This window comes from Ovis canadensis, chromosome 3, assembly GCF_042477335.2.
Source record: "Ovis canadensis isolate MfBH-ARS-UI-01 breed Bighorn chromosome 3, ARS-UI_OviCan_v2, whole genome shotgun sequence".
Lineage (NCBI taxonomy): Eukaryota > Metazoa > Chordata > Mammalia > Artiodactyla > Bovidae > Ovis > Ovis canadensis.
Window position 1 is genome coordinate 101,428,647 of NC_091247.1, and position 20,463 is coordinate 101,449,109.

Sequence of the window (20,463 nt, forward strand, 5' to 3'; positions counted from 1 at the left end):
AAATTCAGTAGGTCTGGAGATAGAAACTGTGCTTTAAAAATGACTTTTGCTTTTAAAAGGCAGTTTTTCAGTCAAAGGAAAGAACTTTTTGTTTTGGTAGGTTTGTAGGCTTCTTGTCTGCTTGCTGACTCAAAACTGAAGCCCCCTTATGACTCTTACAAGGGATATTTTGAAATTATCAGTCATAATCTGTGACTTTTCCAGCACATGCCTAAGCTCTCTTTTCCTCTGCATCTTTAGTTTCTGGCTGAGTTACCGGGAGCACAGTTACACAAAAAAATGTCTGTTGAATTGACTTGAAATTTACATTAGCTACAGTACTTTTTTTATTTAAAAAAATTAAAAAATAAGCGGGTTTTTTTTTAAGTTGCTGTACATGCAGTCAGATTTTAATCAATCCATCAGTTTCTCTTTGGCTTATGAAACTGGGCAGGCTTTCTTGAATAAAACATAGTAGAACAGTTTGGCTTGACTGAGGGAGCATTTCTAGTTTGCAGACGCAGAAGTTACATCTTCTCAGAGCTTATATATTTCTGATCAGTTAAAGCGAAACCAAACTCCTTAAGTATACGTTTCTAACATGGAATGGATGCTATTTTCTAACTCAGTTTTATGGTTGACTTTTACGTTTTACTGTTTTTAAGTTTATGGTTTACTTTTAAGCTTATAGGTGACCCCAAATAACTAATATTTGATTACTTTCTGTGGGTCAGAACATTTTCATATCCATTGTTTCCTTACTTGAATCTCATAACAATCCCAGAGGTGGTAAGTTGTGGTAGTCCCATTCTGCAGATAAGGAAATAGAGGGCTTGAACTGTAGAATGACTTTACTGAGACTGTTAAACAAATGACAGCAGAATTTTTAAACCAACATTTACCAGAAACTTAGCCAGACATGCTCTAAGTACAGTGCACATACTTAGCATCTTTAAACTCTTTTCTAAGTACATTACATGTCTTAGCTCATTTAATTTTCACGACAACCTTAGGGAACAACGAAGTACTGTTTTTATTCCCAGTTTACAGATTGGGAAATTGAGGGTTGGGAAGATTAGCTGACCTGCTCAAGGTCACACATCTAGAACTGGAGGAGCCATGTTTGAACCAAGCATTAATTTCAAAGCTCAACTTTTCTGATTTTAAATCCAGTGTATTTTCTAAAGTATTCCCATTTATGGGAATGCAGATGTATTCCCATTTTATGAGGGCAGGTCTGGAATTTGTTACAAAACAGAATCTTGATGAAGATTCTGATATAATATTAAAGAAAGAGAAGGTCAGAGCCCTAAATTATATTTAAAATTAAAGATTTGAAAACAAAATACCATGATTTAGGAAGTTACATCTGCTGCCCTATTTGAATTAGCTTATAAAATGTGTATAAATTTAAAATAGAGTCCACTAAAACTTTCTTTCTTTAATCCCCTTTAGGAAAACACTGTTCTTTAGGGGGGAGGGTGGGGGCGGAGAAGGTTCTACGGCAAAAGAGAATGGGATTTTAACAAACAGTGTTTTCACTGCTGGACATCATTTTCCAATAAAACAAATTTGAGTTTATTCGTTGTGACTATGCCTTTGAACCTGAGCTGGCTTAGTCTAGTGGTCACTGAAAGCATCCCCAAATGACTGCAGAGACAATATGAACTAAAGAGCCCAGTACTGATGAATTTAATCTCCTTTGCTTCCGTGCACACCCTTTCCCCTCCTCCCCTCCCCTCCAGAAACCCCCATTCTTTTTTTTCAAGGTTGGGGGGGGAGCGGAGATTTTGAACCTGAATCATCCGGATAGCAGTTTCAGTTTTCCTTTTCAGCCATACCTTAAAGTTGAGAAGGGCTGCCCTTATTCCCACTTCTACTTCCCATTTCTGGTTTGAAGCAGGAGTGGAGAGTTTGGAGCAGGTGAAGGCGTGCATCCTGTGCCCAGCTCCCTAGCTTCGTTCTTAGAGCTGAGTCCCTGAAGAGCTGGGGATTCAGTAAGTTTACAGGGGCAGATGCGTAGAGGAGCCGAGCCCCTTCTCCAAATCCACCTCTGTCCCCTCCATCCCCTCTTCTTCCAGTTCTCCACGAGCTTTTCATCAGCTGCTGGGCATGTACGCCATTCCTCAGGGCCTTTAAAATAAAGACCATCCCTTTGAATGGCGTAACAGTTGCTTTCATTTATTCACTTAACACATTGTATTGATCATCTCTTAAAGACAAGAGCTTGTGCTGGTTACCACAGGGAATGCAGAGAAGAGTAAACCGTGAGTTGTGCATGTTATTGTCTAGTGGAGATGAGACAAGTACACACATATAAAAGGAAGGCTTCAACACTGGTGATTCCGAAGTGAAAAAGACCATATTTGGGACCAGAGTGGGTGGGTGGTGGAGGAGGGAAAGAGGAGAAATCGAGTTTAAAAAAAAGGCTTCCGTGGAAAAGGTGGCCTTTGAACTAAGCCTTGAAAGATGAATGGGATTTTTACAGACGGTGGGGGGTGGGGTATTGAGAGGACATAGCGGCATCTTGGGCAAAGAAAGAACTGGAACAAAGGCTTTCATGGTGTCTCTGAAAGATCCTTTTATGAGTCATGGTGGAATTACCTATACCAAGTATTTCAAAGATTCAGAACTCTGTAATCATGACGTGCTTTCAGTGACCGAGATAAGCTTTCCACACTGAACTTAAGTCAAAATTGTACCTAATCTCCGCTAAATATAGACACATGTTAGTTACTGGGGAGAAAGTCTGTTGGAATAAAATAGTAAATATTCAGATCCCTCTCTACTCCTCCGCCCCATAGCTTCACATGGCCCAGAATCCATTTCTTTGGGTTCCAATAGGCATTCTACTTTATATTCTTTCCAAGTGGAACCTTTGAAGTTGTAATGAATGGATCATATCATGCTCATCGGTTTGTTCAGTGAGCATTCACAGAGCATTAGGCAGCCTCTAGGTTCGGTGTCAGAGAGCGGTTGCTTTCACAGGTTTTCTGCCATGACTCACCGTAGCAAGTATGTTTAACACTGCAACCTACCACATCATTTGTGTGCCCACAGACTCAGAACTGAAACAAGTGTCACAAATAACACTTGCCCACATTATGGGAGATGTACTTTGGTATTTTATATTCTGTTTTTTAAAAATTTCTTATCCATGGGTTGAAACCTGTAGTTTAGGAGGAAACAAAACAAAACAAAACAACAACCCTACTGTAGTAATTCAAAGGACAGTGGATTTGTAGGGAACTTGAAGGAGAATAAGCCATTCAGATCAGTATTTGCTATAGGAAGAAGCTGAGGCTGCCCTGTTGCGGGGGAGGCAGGTTTCCTTCGTGGCTCCAGCGTCAAGAGCTCGCCTGCCAAAGCAGAGACTTGAGTTCTATCCCTGGGTCAACAAGATCCCCTGGGTTGAGAAGGAAATGGCAGCCCACTCCAGTATTCTTGCCTGGGAAATCCCAAGGACAGAGGAGCCTGGGGGCGACAATCCATGGGGGTGACAAAAGAGTCGGACACAACTAAGCGGCCGAGCAACCACAACAAGAGTAGGGGAAGAGACCTTTAGGGCAGAGGGGCCTTGAAAGGCATCCTGGAGAAGTGGACTTTCAGAAGGAGAAGGTGAAAGGGAGGAAAGTCCATGTGGAGGGAAGGCTGTGACTAGAAATAAGGAGGGAATAAAGCGTGGAGCTTGTTGGATGAAGTTATTGACTATTAATAACTCAGCTGGGGCTGGACTGCACCCCTGTAGGGGGACGGGGAGCCAAGCGGAGGAGCCACTAATCGCGTAGTCTCCATATCTTCCCAGGAGCGTCGGCGGGCCTATTTGGTTGTCTTAAAAATCAATCACCTTCTTCCAGGCCTCCTTAGGCTCCCCCCATGAGGGGTCAGAAAGCAGCCCCTCATTCCTGATATTGACCCTCAGCCCTTTCTTCTAGCTCCAACAAAGCAAACATTTTCAGGCCTATCCCCGCTCCTTCTGTAAAGCTGGCAGCAGTTTATTCGAAGGAGAGGCGGAACCGGGTACCCAGCACCTCCACTGGGCGTGGCCTGAACCCCAGGCGTGCTGGAGCCCATTGGTTCAGAGCAGTCCTGTTGGCTGCGCTCCTTCTCATTGGCCGAACGTGGAGGATGGTTGGCTGCGGGGCCAATCATTGGCCCAGAGCACGCATGCACAGAGCGTGGTAAAGGGCCTCCCCAGGTGCAGGAAGAGAAAGTTTACAGCAGAGTGGCTGCCAGGGCCAGGGCACGAGGGCTGCGCCCGTGGAGGGGCTAGTGGCCAGTGAGAGGTGGGAATCAGAGCAGAGCTGAGCGCGGAAGCTGGGGGCTGCATCCCTTTGTGGTTCCGTGAGTGGTGTATCTTGGAGGAAGCCAGGGTGGGGTGGTGGGGGAGACTGATTAATTCAGGGCGCTGAAGCTGAGGACCCAATTTCTCAAACTGGGGGTCAGGATGATGGGGAGGATGCGCGCTGGATGTGCAGACGAGCTTTAACCAAGGGTTTTAACCAAGTGCCTTTTGCTGACGATGAAAATGAGTCTTGTGTGTGAGGAAATGATTCCTTCCTGTGTTCCAGATTCTCTTCTGTGAAAATGTAGGAGGGTTATAAAATGCTAAAAGTCTATTTCGGGAGAATGTCCTTGTGAACCAGAATGGATCTAATCAATGGCACTTTAAATTTAGCAACTTGAACGAGGCCCTTTGGCATAATTTTGGTTAAAAGAACAGTCAAATTAAGAAAAAACTCCCTAAAAATGAAATGCAGGATTTTTTTTTTTTTGAGTTGGGGGGGGGGGATAAAGCTTTGGTGGCAAAATCAGGGCCATAAAAGATGATTTTAATATCATTTAATGATAACATAATGTTTTCTTGTTTTGTTTCAAAGTGGAACCCATAAAACTTACTTTAGTGTTGTCTCTTCTCTTTCGTTTGGGAATTTAATTGAGGTTTCTGAATTCAGCTGGCTCCAACCTTGCTTTCTGTTTGGCCCTGGGCAGCTCAGGATCTTTCTCATTTCCTATTCTCAGTCTTGTTTAATCACTTATAAAATGACGGCACTTATACCGGCCTACCTCATAAGGTTGTGATGTTAAGTAATGAAAGTGTCAATTGCTTCGTGAATGCCACACACAGTTCTTTTATACCCTTTACTTCCTTCAAAATGTCTCTTTATCATAAACAGGGAAGGATACAGAAAGGTCACGTTGGGTCAGGTCATCCATCTGGTGCAGGGTCCTGTCCCTGGCAGTAGGACCCAGGGACCTTTCTGAGTAGAGGTCAAGAGTTTTTCTTAGTTGTACATCACGGTTGAGCAGACAAATATGTCCTCACTTACAGTTGTACTAGTAACGTGTAGATATATTAACCATTACATAATCTTTGATGTTTCGCTGAGAATGTATTGAATTACCACCCATTACATCAAATGACTTCATTTGGCTCTGTGGGTCTCATTAAATTATGTCAGGCTAATCATAATTTAGTTTCAGTAAAAACAGAATAACACAGTTATACCAGGATGAGAGGGTACCACACCATCCGAGGAGCTTAATGGGTTTTAGTCTATGGAAACGAAATACCTGGGGACATGAAATACCTGGGGATATGATAGGGGCTCTGAGTGTTCCCAGGTATTACACTGGGTTGTCCGAGGATGTCATTGAGGTCCGTGGGCGTGAGTGACAAGGCTGTCTCAGAGAGTATGGATGACCTGTCCCTAGGAGGCTGAGACCCCCTGCCAGGGACCTTGTAGAACGCGTTTCCAGAGTAAGTGGACTGGCGGCAGGAAGTTATCTCTGAGTCCTTCCAGCCTCACAATTCTATGATCATTCCTATCACACGAGACCAGCAGTCAAGGAGAGTCATAGTCATTCATTGTGTTCACTGGTGTATTTTGCAGTTCCTCCACTCGCGTGTGGAGAAGGGCGTGGAGGGTACTCAGGCTTCTTCGCATTAATTTCTTCCCAGGAGGCTCGTTGTTAGCCGAGGTAAACAACAGTGGCTGTAATTTGGTGACCACACTAACATAGTAACTCAGTTTACAGCTATGTGCTTAACTTGAACTGAAATCATTTTATTTTTCCTGTTTTTATGGACAGGAAATTATTTCTGAAAATCCTCTGGAGGTTGTCATGGGAGTCTGTTAGTCTTAGGTAAATTTTTCTTGTCATACCTGCCCTGTTTACCTGAGGTATGAAGTGACAGACCAGATTTTCTGTCAGTGTTCATTGAAATGATAATTAGTTACCTGGCCATTTAGATGGAAAAAGGCTTTATTCTAGCCAACCATCAGCAGTTCTGGGGAAATAATCTGTCTACTTTTGTTTTAGAATTTCAAGATGTATTTATTTTTCTATAAAATGTATCTTGAGGAAGAAAAGACTTAGGGCTTAGAAAATAGTTTTGCAGTACAAAGGTCCATATAGTTACCTATCACTCAGGCCAGCGCCTCTCAGGGTACCTGCATCTAGATAACTTGCATCTCGATAAAATATAGATTCTGATTTAATAGGTGCAGGGCAGGGTTGTCGCTGTTGTTCAGTCACTCAGTCGTGTCTGATGCTTTGGGACCCCGCTGCACCACACCAGGTTTCCCTGGTAGGGTTATGAGTCTGCAGTTTTAATCAGCTCCCAGATAGAACTGCTGGTCCTTAGACCAAACCTTGAGTAGCAAGAAGTAAAGGAATAAACCTTCCTTTGAAAAGAAACTCTTTAAAAATTCTGCATCATCTTCTTTTTGTTTTGAGAAGGCTCTGCATAATAACATTACAATTCCACAGTGCTGGGAGGTTACATTTTGATGCGGCATTTATTTTATTTTCGTGAGTCTTCCTAATACAATTTTGATGAGTGAGGGGGTGGTTAATTGTATCCTAGTGGGGATATAGTGGGAGATAAACATAAAAACCTAAGTAAACAAAGTTTATAATAAATAGGCTAATCACTTTTTATAGCCGTCAACCCTTCAGAGACAGTCCTTCTGTATTAGGAGACAGTGCTTCGAGTGACTGGATTTAGAATTTTACAAATACTCTGTGTTTCTCAGGAATCTCACAAACATTCCTGTAGGTGCCCAGGACTCAGACCGAATGATCCCATTCTCTTTAGGAAGAAACTAGGGGTGGGCTGGTGCAGGGAGGTGGCAGTGATGGGGGAGGGGGTAACTATTTGCAGAATTACTGCACTACCCTGTGGCCGTAGCTGCAAACTGCACCTTTCCCAGTGTCCTAAAAGAAATCACAGCTCAGCTCCAGGTGGAACCCATGGTGGGCTCAGAGCCTCTGGGGGGACCTTCCCTCGCTCAGCAGAGTGCCCGAGTCCATTAGGCAGTCAGACTTAGCTGCTGTTTAGCCATGTTTAATTTCCAGTCCTGTTTCATTAGAAAAATAAGTGCAGATGAGACTGATTATGTGAGTAAATACAGCGCAGTTGACTTTGAGTGTACTGTGAGCTTGGCGGGAAGTTTATTTACTTTATCTTCTTAATGAGGGTGTGTGTGCATACACACACATACACACACACAGATTTTCCTTCTCTGAGATAGGCATGGAGGACTGTAGCTGATCGGAGCAAGCCAGATTGGGCTTCAGCAATTGTGGCTATTTCAGATTTGGAAGGCAGAGCTGACTTTTCAGGAATGATAGTGACTAGTTTAAATTGTGCAGCCTGAGACGCATGTGACCCCCTCAGAGGAAGTGCTCCCCGTTGCTTTTAGCTTGTTGTTTGGGACAGCACTTTGCGTTTGTGCTTTTAGTGGCTGGAATATTGCCTTCTACCTCATAATCCATTGTTATCCAATTGCATTTAACCATTTCCTGTAGCAGGCAACATTAGATTCTGTGTAACTTCTTCAGATAGGGAATAAGTGAGAAGGAAACAGCTGCCCCCAGGCATGGAGACAGATCAGACCCAGCAGAAGGAAGCAGGCGTTTGGTTACTGCTTAGATTTATACTGTTATCATCAAATTAATGTATTTTCTCTCACTTTGGAGAAAACATTATTTAATGACTATCAATAAAGATACCGATAACGGAATAGCCAGGTGATTTGCACAGCTTCCCCAGTCAAGGAGGGGAGGCTCTCAGAGTCAGTGGTTTGCTGTGTTGGGTCCTCAGTGGAAACAGTGACAGATTTTATTTTCTTGGGCTCCAAAATCACTGTGAATGGTGACTGCAGCCACAAAATTAAAAGATGCTTGCCCCTTGGAAGAAAAGCTATGACAAACCTAGGGAGGTGGGAGGGGGGTTCATGTTTGGGAACACATGTAAGAATTAAAGATTTTAAAATTAAAATAAAATAAAATAAAAAAATAAAAAGCAGAGACATTACTGTGGCGACAAAGGTCTGTATACTCAAAGCTACAGTTTTTTCCAGTAGTCGTGTACGGATATGAGAGTTGAATGATAATGAAGGCTGAGCAAGAAGAATTGATACTTTCAAATTTTGGTGCCAGAGAAGACCCTTGAGAGTCCCTTGGACTGCAAGGAGATCAAAGCAGTCAGTCCTAAGGAAATCAATCCTGAACACTCATTGGAAGGGCTGATGCTGAAGCTGAAGCTCTAATACTATGGCCACCTGAAGAGCCGACTCATTAGAAAAGATGCTGATGCTGGGAGAGATTGAAGGCAGGATAAGGGGGCAAGAGAAGATGAGATGCTTGGATGGCATTACCGACTCAATGGGCATGAGTTTGAGAACTCCTGGAGATAGTGGAGGACAGGGAAGCCTGGCATGCTGCAGTCCATGGGGTCGCAAAGAGTCCGAAATGACTTACTGACTGAGCAACAAACAATAACAGCAAGAAGAAACACCCAACTGTTCCTTTGGAATAACAAAAGCAATTGATAGTGGTCAGCTAAATTCTGAACTTTGGCTATGTGATTCCGAATTGGGGCCTGACTGACGAGATAGGCTGGCCTGTCTCTGCAGTTCACTGAAATAGAGGCTCAGGATCCAGAATGGGTTGGTCCATCCACTTTCTGAAATGTGCCACTTAGCCCCTCTTGTGGTCCACAGCAGCAGTGGAGATGAGGATTCCTTGGATGGGAGGGTGTAACTTTAGAGACCCTCTGAGCCAAGTATGCAAGCAGGCTGTAGCCATCAGCAGTGATGGGGAAACCATACCTCTTCAACAACCTCCGTATATTAACAGTTTTCTCTCTTTGGTGGAAAATTGAACATTTACTAGTTGTATGGCTGTGTTGTATGGCTGGCTGGCTGTGGAAGTTCAGCATGAAGCCTTTGCCTGGCTCCCATTGTCTGGGCTCATGCTGGGGTGAGGAGCGAACATCCATGCTATTCCCATGCTATTCCCCTGATCATCTGCTGGTCATAATATTGGCGCTCGGGGCAGATGTTGCCTGCAGAGGCTGCTGAGTCCTTCTCAGAATCGCCTCCATGTGCCAGAGTGGGCGGCTCAGCTGGACTCTCGTGTGTGTGTGTGTGTATTTGTGTGTGTATTTGTGTGTGTGTGTGTGTGTTTTCATCAAAGGTAGATCCTTCCCCAGAATATGGTATGGCTTCTTCTGAGAACTAAATCTTTTAGGTGACTTTCCTTTAGACTGTGTGTTTGTTTTTCAGTAAGTAGACTTTAATCTTTTAGTACAAGCAGAGTATCTGAGAAAAGTATCTTATGGGAAAGCAGTGAATTTTACATACCACTTTAGTCCCCGCCTCTCCCCTCCTACCCCGCAAGTTGAATGAAAACTTCAAGGCTTAGTTAACAAGTTCTGAGTATGGAAATTAAATATTTATAGTAGAAAAAGGAAGTATGGTAATTTCATTTCTACTATTTGGGTAGATAATTAGTTGCATAAATTGATTTCTATTCTTTTCTTTACTGTTATCCCTCAGCAGGGTAAAAGTAATGTTTTAACATCCTGAAATAGTATATACAATAATCTAACACAATATGTATGCCTAAGCTGCTCTTCATATCCCTCTTTCTCTAGATTTATAGGTTTATGGATTGAGATTATTAAGCCAGACACAGAAATAAGCACCACATTTTTAGCCCTTGGTGTTTGTGTACTTAAGCTTCAAACAGATTATTTCGAATAATCTCAGTAGTGTTTGTACCTGTTTTAATAGGGAACCCAGTGGAGTACATTAAAGACTACCCTCTCTCCATTATGGAGTTTTAGGGAAGAGTTCCTGGGGAAAGTGACATTCAGTTTGAGTTTTGAAGGATGGATTGGAGGTAGGCTAGGAGAAGAGGGCTGCAGGTGCAGTAATGTAAGTAAGGTAGAGAGGTGCAGGGCAGTGTGTTGTGGGTCACTGTGACAAGTGCCAGTGGGTTGTGGGTCTGAAGCGTTCCAGGTAGGGAGCAGCAGGAGGGGAGGTTGGGGTGCGGAGGGCCCCACATGGCATTTCAGTGAGCTTAGACATTGTCCGGTAGGCCGGGGACTGCTGTGTGACCAGGGAGCAAAATGGTCCCACTTATATTTTATTACTATTTCTAGAAGGCATTTGGCATGGGTGAGTCTGGGGGCCGTGATGGGCCATGTCTGGAGGATCAGGTCAGGCAGGAAGGATAGAGGGAAGAGGAGGACGAGAGAATCTGTAGGGAATTACACTGGAAATTTTGCTGATTGACTTGTTGGGGGAATAAGGGAGACTGGGTCAGGGAGGGCGGCAAAGATGCTTTTAGGATGTTTGGCTTGTGTGATGAGGTAGGAGTATAGGGAGGAGCAAGCTGAGTGGGGTGGATGGAGTGTTTGGATCTTAAAATGTTCCATTTGAAATCCCTGTGGACCATCCAGGTAGAGTTGCCTGGAGTAAGTTTGCTATGTGGTAGTGACCTTTTGAAAGAAGCCAAGGACAAAATAAATATTTGGGAGTTATCATTATATAGGTGCTAGTGACAGTCATGTAATTGGACAGGATTACCTAGGAAGAGGGAGGCGAGAATACGTCGGCTGAGGACCCAGAGGAGCAGTGGGTTGGAAGGCAGTCTGGGCAGGTGGTTGAAGAAACCATCAGAGAGATGGGAGCCAGGAGAGAGTGGGATTCATGGTTGGTTGCTTTATTTTAGGGAACTATAGTTGATTTACAATGCTGTGTTATTTCTGCTGTGCAGCAGAGTGATTCAGTTATCAGTTCAGTGCAGCTCAGTCGTGTCCGACCCTTTGCAACACCATGAATTGCAGCATGCCAGGCCTCTCTGTCCAGCACCAACTCCTGCAGTTCACTCAGACTCACGTCCATCGAGTCGGTGATGTCATCCAGGCATCTCATCCTCTGTCGTCCCCTTCTCCTCCTGCCCCCATCCCTCCCAGCATCAGAGTCTTTTCCAATGAGTCAACCCTTCACATGTGGTGGCCAATAAGCTTTAGCATCATTCCTTCCAAAGAACACCCAGGACTGATCTTAGGAATGGACTGGTTGGATCTCCTTGCAGTCCAAGGGACTCTCAAGAGTCTTCTCCAACACCACAGTTCAGAAACATCAATTCTTCGGTGCTCAGCTTTCTTCACAGTCCAACTCTCACATCCATTCATGACCACTGGAAAAACCATAGCCTTGACTAGATGGACCTTTGTTGGCAAAGTAATTTCTCTGCTTTTGAATATGCTATCTAGGTTGGTCATAACTTTTCTTCCAAGGAGTAAGTGTCTTTTAATTTCATGGCTGCAGTCACCATCTGCAGTGATTTTGGAGCCCCCCAAAATAAAGTCTGACACTGTTTCCACTGTTTCTCCATCTATTTCCCATGAAGTGATGGGACAGGATGCCATGATCTTAGTTTTCTGAATATTGAGCTTTAAGCCAACTTTTTCACTCTCCTCTTTCACTTTCATCAAGAGGCTTTTTAGTTCCTCTTCACTTTCTGCCCTAAGGGTGGTATCATCTGCATATCTGAGGTTATTGATATTTCTCCCAGCAATCTTGATTCCAGCTTGTGCTTCTTCCAGTCCAGAGTTTCTCATGATGTACTCTGCATATAAGTTAAATAAGCAGAGTGACAATATACAGCCTTGACGTACTCCTTTTCCTGTTTGGAACCAGTCTGTTGTTCCATGTCCAGTTCTAACTGTTGCTTCCTGACCTGCATACAGGTTTCTCAAGAGGCAGGTCAGGTGGTCTGGTATTCCCATCTCTTTCACAATTTTCCACAGTTTATTGTGATCCACACAGTCAAAGGCTTTGGCATAGTCAATAATGCGGAAGTAGATGTTTTTCTGGAACTCTTGTTTTTTCGATGATCCAGTGGATGTTGGCAATTTGATCTCTGGTTCCTCTGCCTTTTGTAAAACCAGCTTGAGCATCTGGAAGTTCACGGTTCACGTATTGCTGAAGCCTGGCTTGGAGAATTTTGAGCATTACTTTACTAGCGTGTGAGATGAGCGCAATTGTGCGATAGTTTGAGCATTCTTTGGCATTGCCTTTCTTTGGGATTGGAATGAAAACTGACCTTTTCCAGTCCTGTGGCCACTGCTGAGTTTTCCAAATTTGCTGGCATATTGAGTGCAGCACTTTCACAGCATCATCTTTCAGGATTTGAAATAGCTCAACTGGAATTCCATCCCCTCCACTAGCTTTGTTCGTAGTGATGCTTTCTAAGGCCCACTTGACTTCACATTCCAGGATGTCTGGCTCTAGGTGAGTGATCACACCATCGTGATTATCTGGGTTGTGAAGATCTTTTTTGTATAGTTCTTCTGTGTATTCTTGTCACCTCTTCTTAATATCTTCTGCTTCTGTTAGGTCCATACCATGTCTGTCCTCTATCGAGCCCATCTTTGCAAGAAAAGTTCCCTTGGTATCTCTAGTTTTCTTGAAGAGATCTGTAGTCTTTCCCATTCTGTTGTTTTCCTCAATTTCTTTGCATTGATTGCTGAGGAAGGCTTTCTCATCTCTCCTTGCTATTCTTTGGAACTCTGCATTCAGATGCTTATATCTTTCCTTTTCTCCATTGCTTTTCACTTCTCTTTTTTTCACAGCTATTTGTAAGGCCTCCCCAGACAGCCATTTTGCTTTTCTGCATTTCTTTTCCATGGGGATGGTCTTGATCCCTGTCTCCTGTACAATGTCACGAACCTCCGTCCATAGTTCATCAGGCACTCTATCTATCAGATCTAGGCCCTTAAATCTATTTCTCACTTCCACTGTATGATCATAAGGGATTTGATTTAGGTCATACCTGAATGGTCTAGTGGTTTTCCCTATTTTCTTCAATTTAAGTCTGAATTTGGTAATAAGGAGTTCATGATCTGAACCACAGTCAGCTCCTAGTCTTGTTTTTGCTGACTGTATAGAGCTTCTCCATCTTTGGATGCAAAGAATATAATCAATCTGATTTCGGTGTTGACCATCTGATGATGTCCATGTGTAGAGTCTTCTCTTGTGTTGTTGGAAGAGGGTGTTTGCTATGACCAGTGCGTTCTCTTGGCAGAACTCTGTTAGCCTTTGCCCTGCTTCATTCCCCATTCCAAGGCCAAATTTGCCTGTTACTCCAGGTGTTTCTTGACTTCCTACTTTTGCATTCCAGTCCCCTATAATGAAAAGGACATCTTTTTTGGGTGTTAGTTCTAAAAGGTCTTGTAGGTCTTCATAGAACTGTTCAACGTCAGCTTCTTCAGTGTTACTGGTTGGGACATAGACTTGGATTACTGTGATACTGAATGGTTTGCCTTGAAAACGAACAGAGATCATTCTGTCGTTTTTTTGAGATTGCATCCAAGTACTGCATTTCAGACTCTTTTGTTGACCATGATGGCTACTCCATTTCTTCTGAGGGATTCCTGCCCGCAGTAGTAGATATAATGGTCATCTGAGTTAAATTCACCCATTCCAGTCCATTTTAGTTCGCTGATTCCTAGAATGTCGACATTCACTGTTGACATCTCCTGTTTGACCACTTCCAATTGCCTTGATTCATGGACCTGACATTCCAGGTTCCTATGCAATATTGCTCTTTACAGCATTGGACCTTGCTTCTATCACCAGTCATATCCACAACTGGGTATTGTTTTTGCTTTGGCTCCATCCCTTCATTCTTTCTGGAGTTATTTCTCCACTGATCTCCAGTAGCATATTGGGCACCTATCGACCTGGGGAGTTCCTCTTTCAGTATCCTATCATTCTGCCTTTTCATACTGTTCATGGGGTTCTCAAGCCAAGAATACTGACGTGGTTTGCCATTCCCTTCTCCAGTGGACCACATTCTGTCAGACCTCTCCACCATGACCTGCCCATCTTGGGTGGCCCCACAGGGCATGGCTTAGTTTCACTGAGTTAGACAAGGCTGTGGTCTGTGTGATCAGAATGACTAGTTTTCTGTGATTATGGTTTCAGTGTGTTTGCCCTTTGATGCCCTCTCGCAACACCTACCATCTTACTTGGGTTTCTCTTACCTTGGATGTGGGGTATCTCTTCACTGCTGCTCCAGCAAAGTGCAGCTGCTGCTTCTTACCTTGGACAAGGGTTATCTCCTCACTGCCACTCCTCCTGACCTTGAACATGGAATAGCTCCTCTCAGCCCTCCTGCGCCCGCGCAGCCACCGCTCCCTGGACGTGATTCAGTTATACATGTGTATATATTTGTGTTCTTATCCTTTTCCATTATGGGTTGGCATACAGTGTTGAATATAGTTCCCAGTGCTGTACAACAGGACCTTGTGGTTTGAAACTGAAACTGTTAGTCGCTCAGTTGTGTCTGACTCTTTGCAACCCCATGGATAGTAGCCCGTCAGGCTCCCCTGTCCATGGGATTCTCCAGGCAGGAATACTGGAGTGGGTTGCTATTTCCTTCTCCAGGGGATCTTCCTGACCTAGGGATTGAACCCAGGTCTCCTGCATTGCAGGCAGATAGATTCTTTACCATCTGAGACACCTTGTGGTTTATCCATCGTATATATACTAGTTTGCATCTATTCCCACAGTCCATCCCTCCCTCTCCTTGCTTGCCCCAGTGGGCAGCTGCTTTAGAGGAGTCACCTAATGTGAGGAGGCTGGGGTGGTTTTTTGATTCAGAAGGAATTGGATGAGGCTACATTGCCAGGAAAAATTAGTGGACTTTTCTCATGGTGAACTGTTGAACACAGATTATTAAAAATGTTTTCAACCAGACAAGACTGACAAAGTCAGGTGCCCTGGAACATTGCTCTGACATTTAACTTTGCTCTCCTTAGAAATGGGCGCTCATCAGCCCATTTGGCGTTGGGGTTTCTTAGTTTTTCTTCATAAGGAAGTGCAGTGAGCCCTTCACATGTTCGGTAGCTCAATTAATCTTCCTAACCCGTGAGGCCAGTTCTGTTATTCCCAATTTTATAGAGAAGGAAACAGTACCTTGCCCAAAGCGCCACAGATAGTGCAGGCCGAGCTGGGGGTTTAGCCCAGGTGGTCTGGCTCCAAGGTCCTTCCTGTGGCCATCACCCTATCAGAAGTTATCTCAGTGTCTCTGAATGACAGGCTTAGAGGATATGGGTTCTGAGGTCCCTTCTGACATTATTTGTAATTTATATGTGTATGTATCTACATGTGAGTGTGGTCTCCAACAGGTACAATAAGGTATACATGGAGAAACCTCTTGAGATTTACTTTTAGCTTTTTAATTCAGGATGAATAATATACTGTGCCCAATTCTTGTATATTTCAGATAAACGTAATTCTAATCAAACAGGCTTTCCTATGCTAGGAGTGTCTGGAATTCATTGTCATTTTAGGTACTGCTCTTTTTGTCAGCATTTCAAACATATAAAAACTTTGTATCCTCATAAAACCACTAATTTGACAAGTTTTATGGATGAAGAAAATGGTCACAACTGTTCACCCCAGCTGGTCCAATCTACCCCAACACCTAAATGTAATTTTATTAATAAAAATAATGATACGGTAGACAGGTTAGTAAAGCTACCTTATGAAAGTAATTTGAAACTGTGTAAGTGATTCTTTTTCATGCGGAGTTTCTTCTTAGTTTCTGCATAAAGACAGACAGTCTCTTCAAGCTCTGTTACTGCTTCTATGAAAAGTGTTACCTTGATGACATGGAAAGAGTAAATAGGCTTAATTTGTGTCACAAGATATTTGGGTGAAGTAAAGTGAATAGATTCTTGGCATAAGGAATTGTGACATGTTGAAACAGGTGACAAAAATAACTTTGAATGCTTCCTTTAAAAATCCTTGAATAAGACAGTTTGCATTTTAAGGAAAAAAATCTGCTTGGCTGATGAAATTCCAGAACACTGCCATTTGATAACAGGAAGGGCAGAGGTTTGGAGCCAGCATGTGGTAGGTTCTGACTATGCCATTTACAAGGTGTGCTACCTTGGACTAGTAACTTAACTTCCCTGTTTCCTCACCTCAGTTTCCTCATATATAAAATAGGCAATAATGCATATGCAACTGATTTGCTATGCAGATTAAATAAGATAATATAGCCCAGCACACAGTAGGTCCTCAAGAAGTGGTAACTTTATTATTCATTCTTTTTTCCGCTGTCTTAATTTTTTTCCTTTTTACTTAATGTTTTGATTAGCAGTTGTTTTCAATGATTGTATCCATTCTGTGGCTGAAAAGATACTCAGAAGCATTTATGTGAGTCAGTTTGTATCTTAATTTTGAGGTGATAACTTCACCGCCCCAAAGGTCTGTGCTTGAGTTTATCTGATGACTGCAGAACACAGTCTTAGAAGATGGTCTAATACTTTCTTCTCTTGAGGGCAAGGAGTCCTTCTGGCTCCTCAGTGCTAATATTAAACATGATGAGCCCTGTGCGTTGTGAGTGCTAAGAACTACCTGTTTTAAAAATTTATTATATGTGTTTTAGTTAAGATAGAGAACAGTTAAAACCGGAACTTCAAAATTGGTGAAGCAATTATATTATTGTTCAGTTGAGGTGGACTTAGGAGCAATGACTATGGATAGCCCAAATGGCAATATTTATATTCTTTTCTGTCAGTACAGACTGTGATCATTATTTCAGATGGATAACTATACCTTGACCTCGTATCTCTACTTTGGGCATACCCATATGCTTACTCCCCAGTCTTCAGTCATAGAATGACCCCCGATTCTCCAGTGGGATGACTGTTCCTTGTGATCTTGGAACAGTGACCCAAGTCACGTAGTCCTCATTTCTATGACTCCAGATTTCCCTGCTTTCTATTCTCTGGATTTCCTTCTTTCATCTCTGCGTTAATCACTGATGTAGAACATGGGAGAGCTTTACATCATATTGCTGGGTCCTGGCAAACCTGGAGATGAGTCATGAAGCATTTCTTTCATACTGAAATGTGAAATCAACCTCCCCTAGGAGCTGTTCATGACATCTCTTAGGTTTGTCTCCCTACAGGTGAGTTGCATTGGTGAAGCAGGTTAAATGTTAGGGCTGCAATTTGTATCTGCCAGCTTCTGTCAGGTGATGCTGTGGTAACAAACACCCCCAGATCCCTGGCTTCTGGTTGCAAATTGTTGTTCTTGTCCGTGCTGCATGCCAGGCGAAGGTCAGGTGTGCACTAGTGTCTCTTTCATTCCCAGGCCCAGCCTGACGGAGTGCACTCTTCTGGAATATGCCATCCTCTCGATAGAGGGGACAGAGACCTTAGCTGGATGTGGAGTCTGTCATGCGGCTCCCATGCCATTGGCTTAGTAAGTGGAAACGTCAAGCCTGACCTCAGTTGGAAGGGAAAGTATCCTTCTTTTCCAAAGCAGTACTGCAGGCCACATGCCAGTCAGCAGGGATCCATGTTCTCTTAAAGGGAGGGTGATGAAAAAGTGGAAAGTGGAATAGCCTACTATGTAACTAATCAGTGTGTAGCTGTGTGTGTGTGTGTGTGTGTGTGTGCATGTATATGCATACGTGCATGCTCAGTCATGTCTGACTCTTTGCAACCCCATGGACTGTAGCCTGCCAGGCTCCTCTGTCGATGGAATTTTCTAGGCAAGACTACTGGAGTGGGTTGCCATTGCCTTCTCCAGAGGATCTTCCAGACCTAGAGATAGAGCCTGCATCTCTTACACTTCCTGCTTTGGCAGGCAGGTTCTTTACCACTGCATTGAGGAAGTCATATATATATATATATATATATATATATATATATATATATGTATATGTATATATATATATGCGTATGTATATGTATGTAGACTTCCCTGGTGGCTCAGTGGTAGAGAATCTGCCTGCAATGCAGGAGACCCAGGTTCGATCCCTGGGTTGGGAAGATCCCCTGGAGGGGAGTATGGCACCCCACTCCAGCACTCTTGCCCGGAGAATCCCATGGACAGAGGAGCCTGGTGGGCTGCAGTGCGTAGGGTTGCACAGAGTCAGACATGACTGCGCGACTAAGCAGCAGCATCATGTATGTATGTATAAATGTTTATATGTATATATACACACACACACATATATATGTTTATATAGTTAATCAGTGTTTTTAGATTAAAGAAAATAGCAAGATTCAGAGAAGAGTTTATAGAACTGTCTGGTACATTTTCTTTTATATTATAGAAGATTTCTGCCTTTTGGCCTGTGGTTTTCTTTTTATTGGCATTTATCATCTCTTTTGAATTTTCACTTTGGAAAAAAGGGACAGATGATAAACCCCAGTGAGATGTTTTCATCCAAAGGTCCAAAGCTTCTGTGTTACAGACTTATAATTTAGGGAAATTGTTTTTAAAAATATGTGTTTATTTAAACTTTCATCTCTAAAAAATTTGCCTCCACCATGTAGAAAAGAATACTGTTATTCAATTATTATGTCCTGATTTGTAAATTAATAACTTGACATTGCTTGCCACTAATTATAATCAAGTTGTGAATGAGGAGCAAAATCCGTATACCTTGGAAGGGAATCAGGCAATAAATTATCTGCTTTACAGAAAAAGTCTCATTAATGCCTTCTTTAACTGAAGCTTTACATATAGCTTGAACCTAGTTTTGATGTTTGAAGAAAATTTAAGTAACAAAAGAAGATGTGTGAACCTACACGTACATGGGGAATGATAAATAACCACTGATGTGAATTAATGAGTGTGTGTTTATTGGGGTCCTAGAGTAGAGGATATGAAGGGAATTTCCTGGATCTTCATAGGATTTCTCAGAGCATAGTCATACCCCAGCCCACTTTATTCCTTACAGGTTTTAGAATAGGCAGGGTCCCTATTCAGATCTTTAGAAAAGAGCTAATATAATGCTTTTCTGAAACATAGGACAACTTGCTGTGTATTTTGGGGTTATGTTACTTAAGAAACATGTTCACTATTATTGGAATAAGATGCTCTTCTACATTAATTCTAATGAAATTGAAGAAAGAGAGTCCACACCAATATTGTGACGTGCTTAATGGTGTTTAAAATCTCCAGGAGACTGGGCCAAAGTAAAAATAAAAACTTTATAAGTGAAAATGTAGTCATTACTTTCAGTTTGTGTGAGCATCAAGATGCGATATTTTGAACCAATTACAACTGGTATATAGTACTTTGAAAAAGACCCATTAGAGAATTAAAACATGAGCAAATTAGTGTTCTTTAATGGGCCTAGCAGAAGATCTTTGTTGCTTCAAAATCTTTTCTAATTCTCATCACTTAACCTTCTTGGCTATATAAGCAAAAGATTTTTCCTTTCACATTTTCTAGAACTGTGTGTATTCCAAGAAACATATCTCTTAAATAGCAGATAGTTGAAACATCTAATATAAATTCTGAGTTTTATATGTCTCCATCTCTGATGGAGATGAATGAAAAGAAAAGAGCAACCTTTTTAGTTGCCAGTAATTATGTATTGATGAAAATATGGATGACTAATAATTTGTACTGTATTTTTTGTATATTGATCTTTACCCTGCAACTTTGCTGAATGTGTTCATTAGTCTTGAGAGTCGGGGAGTGGTGTGTATGTGTGCGTGTATCTATGTACTCCTTTGAATTTTAAATATGCAAGATCAGCTCATTTGCAAATAGAGATAGTTTTGCTTTTTCCTTTTCAATCTGGATGTCTTTTGTTTCTTGTTTGATTGATCTGTTGGAACTCCCAGTACAAAGCTGAATATCAGGGGTGAGAATGGATATTCTAGGCTTGTTCCTGATCTTAGGGGGAAAACTTTCAGTCATGTGCTATTTGGTACGATGTTGTCTGTGGGTTTTCATAGATGTCCTTTTTATCAGGTTGAGGAAGTTTCTTTCTGCTCCTAGTTTGTTGAATGTTATTATCATGAAAGTGTTTCATTTTGTCAAAGGCTTTTTCTGCATCTATTGATCTGATCATGTGAATTTTGTCCTTTATTGTGTAAATGGGATTTATTACATTGACTAATTTTTGTATGTTGAACCAACCTCGCATTCCCAGAATATCTCACACTGTCATGATGTATAATTCTTTTGTACGTTGCTGGACTCCTTTTGCTAGTAATTTTGTTGAATTATTTAAAAATACAGACATTTGTCAGCTTCTTTTTTATTATTACAAGCTCATGAACACTTGGGGAGAAAAATGTTGGTACATGACTCCTTAATGGAAATATGGAAGTTTCATTTCTGCTCATACTCTTAA

The 20,463-nt window shown here is 42.3% G+C and overlaps 1 protein-coding gene and 1 non-coding gene across 5 annotated transcripts in view; both read left to right on the forward strand.

Moving 5' to 3' along the window:
- Positions 1–20,463, forward strand: part of AFF3 (ALF transcription elongation factor 3) — a 624,339-nt gene that overhangs the window by 49,966 nt on the left and 553,910 nt on the right. The gene's annotated exons all lie outside the window — the stretch shown is intronic.
- TRNAC-GCA (transfer RNA cysteine (anticodon GCA)) lies at positions 18,066–18,136 on the forward strand. The gene has a single exon. It is a non-coding gene; the product is annotated as a tRNA-Cys (tRNA).